The sequence below is a fragment of the Lathyrus oleraceus genome, chromosome 1, assembly GCF_024323335.1.
Source record: "Lathyrus oleraceus cultivar Zhongwan6 chromosome 1, CAAS_Psat_ZW6_1.0, whole genome shotgun sequence".
In the NCBI taxonomy this organism is placed as follows: Eukaryota; Viridiplantae; Streptophyta; class Magnoliopsida; order Fabales; family Fabaceae; genus Lathyrus; species Lathyrus oleraceus.
The window spans coordinates 397,674,686-397,682,518 of record NC_066579.1 but is presented as its reverse complement, the minus strand read 5'-3'; positions in this window follow the sequence as shown (position 1 = coordinate 397,682,518).

The window sequence follows — 7,833 nt, the reverse complement described above, 5'->3', positions numbered from 1 at the left end:
CAAGACTTCACTTGAGAAAAAGGGAAAAAGCAAAATACTCTGAGGTTTCCTTGTAACAAAACCCTGAGGAAAAAGATAGTGAGAGAAGAACTAACAGAGTTCAGAGCAGCCTCCAAACCCTGAAGGGAACTCAACTGCACAGAATCACTTCTGCCTCACATAAACCCTAAAGATTGTTTTGTAAACCTCACGGGTGCAACTCAATTTCAATCAAGCTCTCCAATCAGGTTTGCCCTATATCCATCATCTTTATGCCTTTAATTTGAATGCTCTAAATGTATGAGGTATTATGGGTGAATTTGATACCCTTTTGATGCATGTCTTTTTTATGAATTTTAATGGCATGATTCATGTGGTTACATTTTGATTTGGGGGCAACCTTTGATTACCCTATTTTTTTTGTCTCTAACCTGTTTGTTGAGTTTTTGTGAGGGCTCACATGACTTTTGCAGGGATAACTTGCGTGGTTTTCCACTTTATTTGTGGGATACCCCCTGGAGGTTTCATTCCGATTACCTGTACTGACTCACTTTCTTTGATGGTGTTTAGCTTGGAGAGATCTCAGGGTTGCTAATCCTTTAATTGTTGTAACTTTGGATCTTTATCCGTGTGGTAATTTTTTCCTTTTCTCGTACTTTATCGCTTTCTTAGCTGGAAGACCTCGATAGGAGGCAATGTTTGAGCCCCTTGGTGGCATTTTACTTTGAGATACATGTTTTGTGTTTTGTATTCATATCCCCACATGTAGCGCGGTTCCTTCGTCAAGGACTGCCTGTTTGCCCTCGCGCATCCCAAACCCTAAAATCCATAACACACGTTTACTCCTTCTACTACAGGTGAGTAAGTCTCCAAAGGTCGAGCATCTGGTAGATTGCGTAGTGACGTCGTTCGTCCAAAACCCAATCCACAACCCCGTAGTTAGCCGAACTACGGCTTGCTCTGATTCTCATTCCAGATGAGATACGTAGGCATAAGACGCGATGTCTTAGCGAGCACACATCCCCCAACCTATAGGTCAGCCGAGCTACGAAGACTCTGATTCTCATATTCAGATGAGATACGTATGCAGTGGATGCGACATCCGCGCGAGTCATTTCTCTTAACCTTTTTAGTAAATAAACACATTAGGTAAACCCATACCCTTTAGACAAAAACCACAAAAGTGGATCCCGTAGAGTACTATGGATGCGTAGGGGTGCTAATACCTTCCCTTCGCATAACCGACTCCCGAACCCAAGATTTGGTTGCGAGACCCCGTCTTGTCCTTTCCTTTTTCAGGTTTACTTCGAGCGTTTCCTTTCCCTCCTTTGGGATGAATAACGCACGGTGGCGACTCTTCTGTCTTTTTCTTTCGCCGGTTGTTTTTTCGCGCACTGTATTTTTTCAGGTTGCGACATAAACAGAATGACATTCTGTTTTAATACCTGTGCACTTCCTTTAAAAATAGTTGTCCTCCAGCTATATATATCTCACCACTTCCACAACAGCTTCCATATCAGCATCAAAGGTGACCAATTCTCCCCCTTTTTAGTCAAAATTGACCAAAGGTGACCAATTAGACAAAATAAATGTCAATTAGTCTAGCAGAGAAAGTTAGATCAGATGTTATAACATTAAGCATGTTAAAACATAATATTCAGGAAGTACAAACCATCATTATACACATCTGTGATAGCTGAGATAATGAACAAATCCAAAGAACTCTTTAAGAGCCCTAAATATTACACAACAGGCATCAATGAGGACTGCCATAAAATACATAATTCAAAACAATAAAAACATCAGCCTTTCAAACAGCAGACCAGCTTCCATCAATCTTTCCAGCACTCCTCACAGACTTCACCTTACCAGTCTTCAACATAGTCAGGAACCATTAATCAAAAGAAGAAGTATCACCTTCACCTTCACTTTCACCTTCAGAGCCTTCAGAACTTCCAGATCTGCCACTGGATTGGGCTTTTGCAACTGAATTTCTACCAGCCTTCTCCATTTCTTCCTTTTCCATGTTGCAGATAAGAACTTCCAAAGCTTCTTTTCTTGCCTTGGCTACTCTTATTCCATTTTCCAGTTCCTTGCAGGTCTCTTTCAGTTGATCAATTAAGCTTCCTTGAGATGCAGGCTCTCTTCTGGCAGATGTCATGACAACATCATTTACATGACTTCCCTCAAACAACTTATAATGAATGGATAGAGGAGTTTTTCTTCTGCTTGGCATGTCATTTGTATTGAGTATGCCTGGTTGTTGACTTAAGATAATACCACAAATAATGGATGGGAAGGCAATGGGTAACTTCACAGCATTTGTGGAGGCATGTCTGATGGTTTGGTCAAACAAAAACTTTCCAAAATCATAGTTTATCTTGGTTCCAATTGCATGAATGATTCTTCCAAGAACAATGGAGATGGTAGAGACATGATTAGTAGGTACCCAATTTGCTGAACCAATCTTGTGCAGGATGGCATATTTGACAGTTAGTTTACTAGCTGATATGTGTTTCCTACTAGGCCATTCCTTAACTTGGCCAGCTGTAATAATCCTACAGACCTCATTGTCTGTGGTCTCTAGATCCGCTCCTTTATCAGTTCCTCTCCCTAGGAACTTGTTGATGATGGTTGGTGAAAGTTTCACACACTTACCTCTCACAAAAACTTTGCAGACCTCCCTGCTGCTCCTTTCACAAATCTCCTCAGGGATGTTCACAATGAATTCTTTTACTAACCCCTCATAGCACTGAGGAAGAGCAGTCACAGTTTTCATAAGACCAGCTGCCTTAATTAACTCCATTACTTCCTTTACTTCCACTGCCTCTTTTCCTAATTCTCTTTCAACTGCTACCCTTCTTTGAGTCACAAACTTCCATTTGGCAGCACCATCTTCTACGTGAAAAGAGATATTGTCTAGATGAACAGCAACCACTTTGTTTGGAGACTTCTTTACATCCTTCCTTTTAACAGGGGAGATGTCTGGGACATCATCTTCGACATCCTCATCAGATTCAGAGCTTTCACTTTCTTTCCTCTTCCTGACCTCTACTTTACTCCAAGACTTGGAGGGACCTATACCAGCAACCTTTTTTATCTCTCCTAGCTGCCCTTATCTTAGCCATACTCTTCCTTTTTCTCAGTTTATTAGCTACACTTGTTTTCACAAGATTGACCAAAGTGTCATCTTCTTCCTCAGACCTTTCTTCCTCAATATCCTGAGCAGTACCAGGAGACCTGCTAGGTAAGTTTTTTCCAAGAGAACATAGTCCCTCAGCAGCTACTTCCTTTTCAATCTTAGATGAGTCATCATCTTTCTCGGCTTGGGTTTCCACCTCAGGAGAGGGATCCCTTCTAGACAGAGGGGTAAACATATCCTTGACTCCATGTTCTTCATTCAGTATCCTAGTCACTAGGTTTCTTATGGTGCGATCAGTAAAGTGCATGTCCTCTTTATTAGAAGATTTTTCAGGAGTGTTACCTTGCTTAGCTCCAGCCGTGGAAGAGGAGCCTGGGACGCCACCTGGTATCATACACAGAGGAGTCACGTCCATCAAGTCTTCATCTAGAAACTCCATGGAGGGAGTTCTTGTATGAAGGGGTTTTGAGCTAGATGATGATGGATGTTGAGACATTTTGTTGAACTTTTGAGGAAAATTTCTGTGCCCTAGCAGAGGTTCTCTGAGTAGTTTGATGAAGATGGAAAGAATTGTGTTCAGGCAGAGCGTGCAAATAAAATAGATATTATTTCCAATACTAGGTGATGATTCATTATTAATGTGGCTTTTTCTTTTCATTGGGCAGACAATATTTTTGTTACCTTTTCCACTCCACATTAATTGCCATATTTTCTCACGAAACCAAGCACCTAATTTCCCCCTTTCATATTTTAGTTGGACATCATACAAATCCCTTGCAGCCTTGTTAGTTAGTTGCATTTCATGTTGTAGAACTATGAGTTTGTTTTCCATATATTTTCTAAATGAGTGATGACAGCAAATAATGTACTTGGTCCAGCTGTGCTGAATATGATCTTTGGACATAGTTGTACCATACAGGTTGTCATAATACAATGTCATGACATCGAGTGTGACATTGTATATAATTATCAGTAGTTTCATCCAACCTGGTTGAGAATTGTTGCTTTCATCTGATATACTTTGTATCTTAATAGCCCCTCGTGTCCCAGTTCCAACAAAGCTCTCACTAACTTCAGACTGCATACAACCAATCACATGTTCCCTTTTTCAAATGTTTGGGGCCATCATGACCTTCTCTTCCTTGAAGTTAGGTCTTAGCTTCTGGTGTAACATCCTTGTCTGACATTTTTCATTTCCCTTGAAGGTTCTTCGAGCAACTGTACTCATCTTAGAGGGGTCATCCATTTGAGAGCTCCACATGTAACAGTTGTTTTTGGTCCTGATTCCTTCCATAATTACTTCACTGTCTTTGTTAATAATCATACATTCAATTTTAGTGAAGATGATATTCAGACCTTGATCCCCTAAATGACTGATGCTTATTAGATTTGAAGTTAAGCCCTTGACCAGTAGAATATTGTCAAGTTTAGGAGCTCCAGGACACTCAAGCTTGCCTATCCCCTTTATTTCACCCTTTGCTCCATCACCAAAGGTTACGTAGCTTATGTCATGAGGGTGAAGATCAGTTATCAAGTTTGAGTTTCCAGTCATGTGTCTAGAACATCCACTATCAAAATACCACTCTTCTTTGTGAGCTATTAGACTTGTAACATTAGTCTTAGGAACCCATTGCTTCTTGTTGATAGGCCTGTGTTGTTTGGGTCTGAGTTGATAGTGAGTTTGTTGATGAACAGGGGTAGGGTAACCATACAGCTTATAGCAGAAGGGCCTTGAGTGTCCAAATTTCCCACAGTAATGACATCTCCACTTTGGTGTTTGCCTTTCTCACTACGCCAAAAACTGGAATAGACAGCGCCCCTTAGAGGGCGCTTTATTACAAAAGCGCACTCTAAAGTGAAGAGAAAAAATAAGGAGCATACTATTGGAATAGACAGCGCACTTTAGAGGGCGCTTTTGTAACAAAGCGCACTCTAAAGTGAAGCAAAAAAATAATGAGGAAATGGAGGGACACCAATAGAGGACGCTTTATTGAAAGCGCCCTCTAAGGGTAACCTTAGAGGGCGCTTTTGAAAAAGCGCTCTCTATGTCCATGTACATTTCCAGTTTATAAGGCGCTTTTGGAAAGCCTTAGAGAGCGTTTTTAGAAGCGCCCTCTTAGGCCCCCTTTAGAGGGCGCTTTTGTAACAAAGCGCCCTCTAAAGTGAAGCAAAAAAAAAATAATGAGGAAATGGAGGGACAACAATAGAGGGCGCTTTAGTGAAAGCGCCCTCTAAGGTTACCCTTAGAGGGCGCTTTTAAAAAAGCGCTCTCTAAGTCCATGTACATTTCCAGTTTAGAAGGCGCTTTTGGAAAGCCTTAGAGAGCGCTTTCAGAAGCGCCCTCTTAGGCCCCCTTTAGAGGGCGCTTTTTTTACAAAAGCGCCCTCTAAGGTCCCCTTTAGTAAACATTAAAATTATAACATATACTGCATGTCTCTTTATTTTCCCTCTCTATAAGCCATTTCGTATACGTAACTGGGTTTTCTCTCTACTGCGATTACTCTCTACTGCGATTACTCTCGTCCTCCGTTCGTTCTCCCTCCCTCACCGTCATCGTCGCCGTCGCCTTTTTCTGCTGTTGCGTTCACGTTCACGTCCACCGTCACTGTTCACTTTCTTCTCCATCGTTACCGTCACCTTGAAGGTATTTCTCTTCTCCATCTTTACCGTTCACTTTCTTCATGTGTTTGATTAGGGCATTTTCTAAACTTAGTTTTACATTTTGTGCATTATGTTGATTAATGTTGTTTAGGGCAAACTGAGTTTTTTATTTCTGATTGAAAACTGATATCATTTGAAGTGTGTTTGAGCTTGTGCTTGGAAGTTTGATGATTATGGATGCAAGTTTGTTCATGTTCCAAACACCATAAGTTTGCATTGGTCTTTTGCATGCAGTAGGTGTGTGTGAGTTTGTATTCAATAATGATAAAAAAAAAAAGAGTTTAGATTGTTGTAACATGAGAGAAATGGAAGGTATATGAATGTGTTCACGTATTGAATCATTGTCTTACTTGGGTCTTATTGAATCATTTCTATATTACAGATAAAATGGCTAACCAAGACGATACCCATGACGCGAATGGATCACGTAACAATGTTGAAAAAGAAATCAAACGAGGATTGACTGTTATGAAGTCAATCATTCGTGCAAGAGACAAGGGTGTAAAATTTGAAGTACATTGGAGTGCTGAAGACCAACTAATTGAGCCTAACGGTTCAATGTTGGCAAGTTACATTGGTTTCCTTGTTCGACAACATATTCCGATTACATGTGATAATTGGAGAAGTCCGGACTTGAAGGTTGGCAAAGAAAAAATATGGTCGGAGATACAGGTACTTACCATATATTGTTATATGTTTTTTTTGTTGACTATTTGTTGACCATATATTGTTATAATATTACTTTATAATAACACACTCCATGTGTATGTTTTTTAGAGATCCTTTCACATCGATGAAAGCCGGCAAAAATATTGTATTCAATTGGCCGGAAAAAGACTCCGAGGATTTCGATCCTTTTTGTCCAACAAATTTCTCAAGGATGAGGAAGGAAAATTTGTTGAAGCAGAACGGCCAATGAAGTATGCCGAGATTATTTCAGCCGATGAATGGAATAACTTTGTCGCCAAACGAAGAAACGAAAAATTCCATGTAATGTCTATTAATTATGGTATTATACAATTGTTAAGTTACTTGGTTCTAATATGCCTTAAACTTTTTTATCCAGGAAGTAAGCGACATAAATCGGAAAAGGGCATCAAAACCCGCGTATCCGTACAAAAAAGGGCGTACGGGATATGCACGGTTACAACGAAGAATTGTGAGTATATTCAAATGCTATTAGCTTATACATTGTCACAATATGTTATAATTGATGATCTTATAATCTAATTCAATGTGTAGCTAGCCGAGGAGAAAAGTGACGCAACATCTCTTCCGGAGCACGTATTATGGAAGGCTGCTCGGGTTGGGAAGGATGGGGCTGTCGTTGAAGCGGTCCAAACTGTTTATGACGAATGTGTAAGTATATGTAACATTATTTCTTTAATTATATCGAAAATTTTGTTAGACATATACTTCATTTTTAATCTCCTCTAATAATATTTCAGGAGACTTTATCCCAAACCGTACCTTCAACCGAGGGGTAAGGGTTTTGGTGTGACTCCGTCGTCATTTTATAAAAAACCAAAAACAAAAAATCCTACCAACAAAGAGGTGATGGAGACCTTGGCGGAGTTAAGGGCACAAGTACTCCAACTGCAAAACGAGAATGCAAGGTATAGAGAGGAAAGGTGCGCCTCCGAGGCAAAAGATACTAGTGACCGAGCTAGTATCAATTGTCAACCGAAATTTCCCGAGGTAATTATATATGTTATTATGAAATTAAAATAGCACTTTTTTACTTGACACATATACACGTTAACAATAACATTTATTATTGGTTTAGGGCATTTCACCTTGTCAGCTGTATCTATCGTCACCAACTTATCGCATGGTTGGCAAGGGAAAAGTGCACAACACTTCGGGTGAATTACTTCACCATAATCCCCTCCCGGTGGGATATATGAAAGTTTCGGTTGACCTTGTATTAGATACCGACGCGCTTCTACCATTACCTGACGTTGTTTCAGAGACAACGTTGATGCGAGAAGCAGTCGGATCCTTTGTTGGATGGCCGTCAGATCTAATTTTCCCAGATGCCGAGGTATATA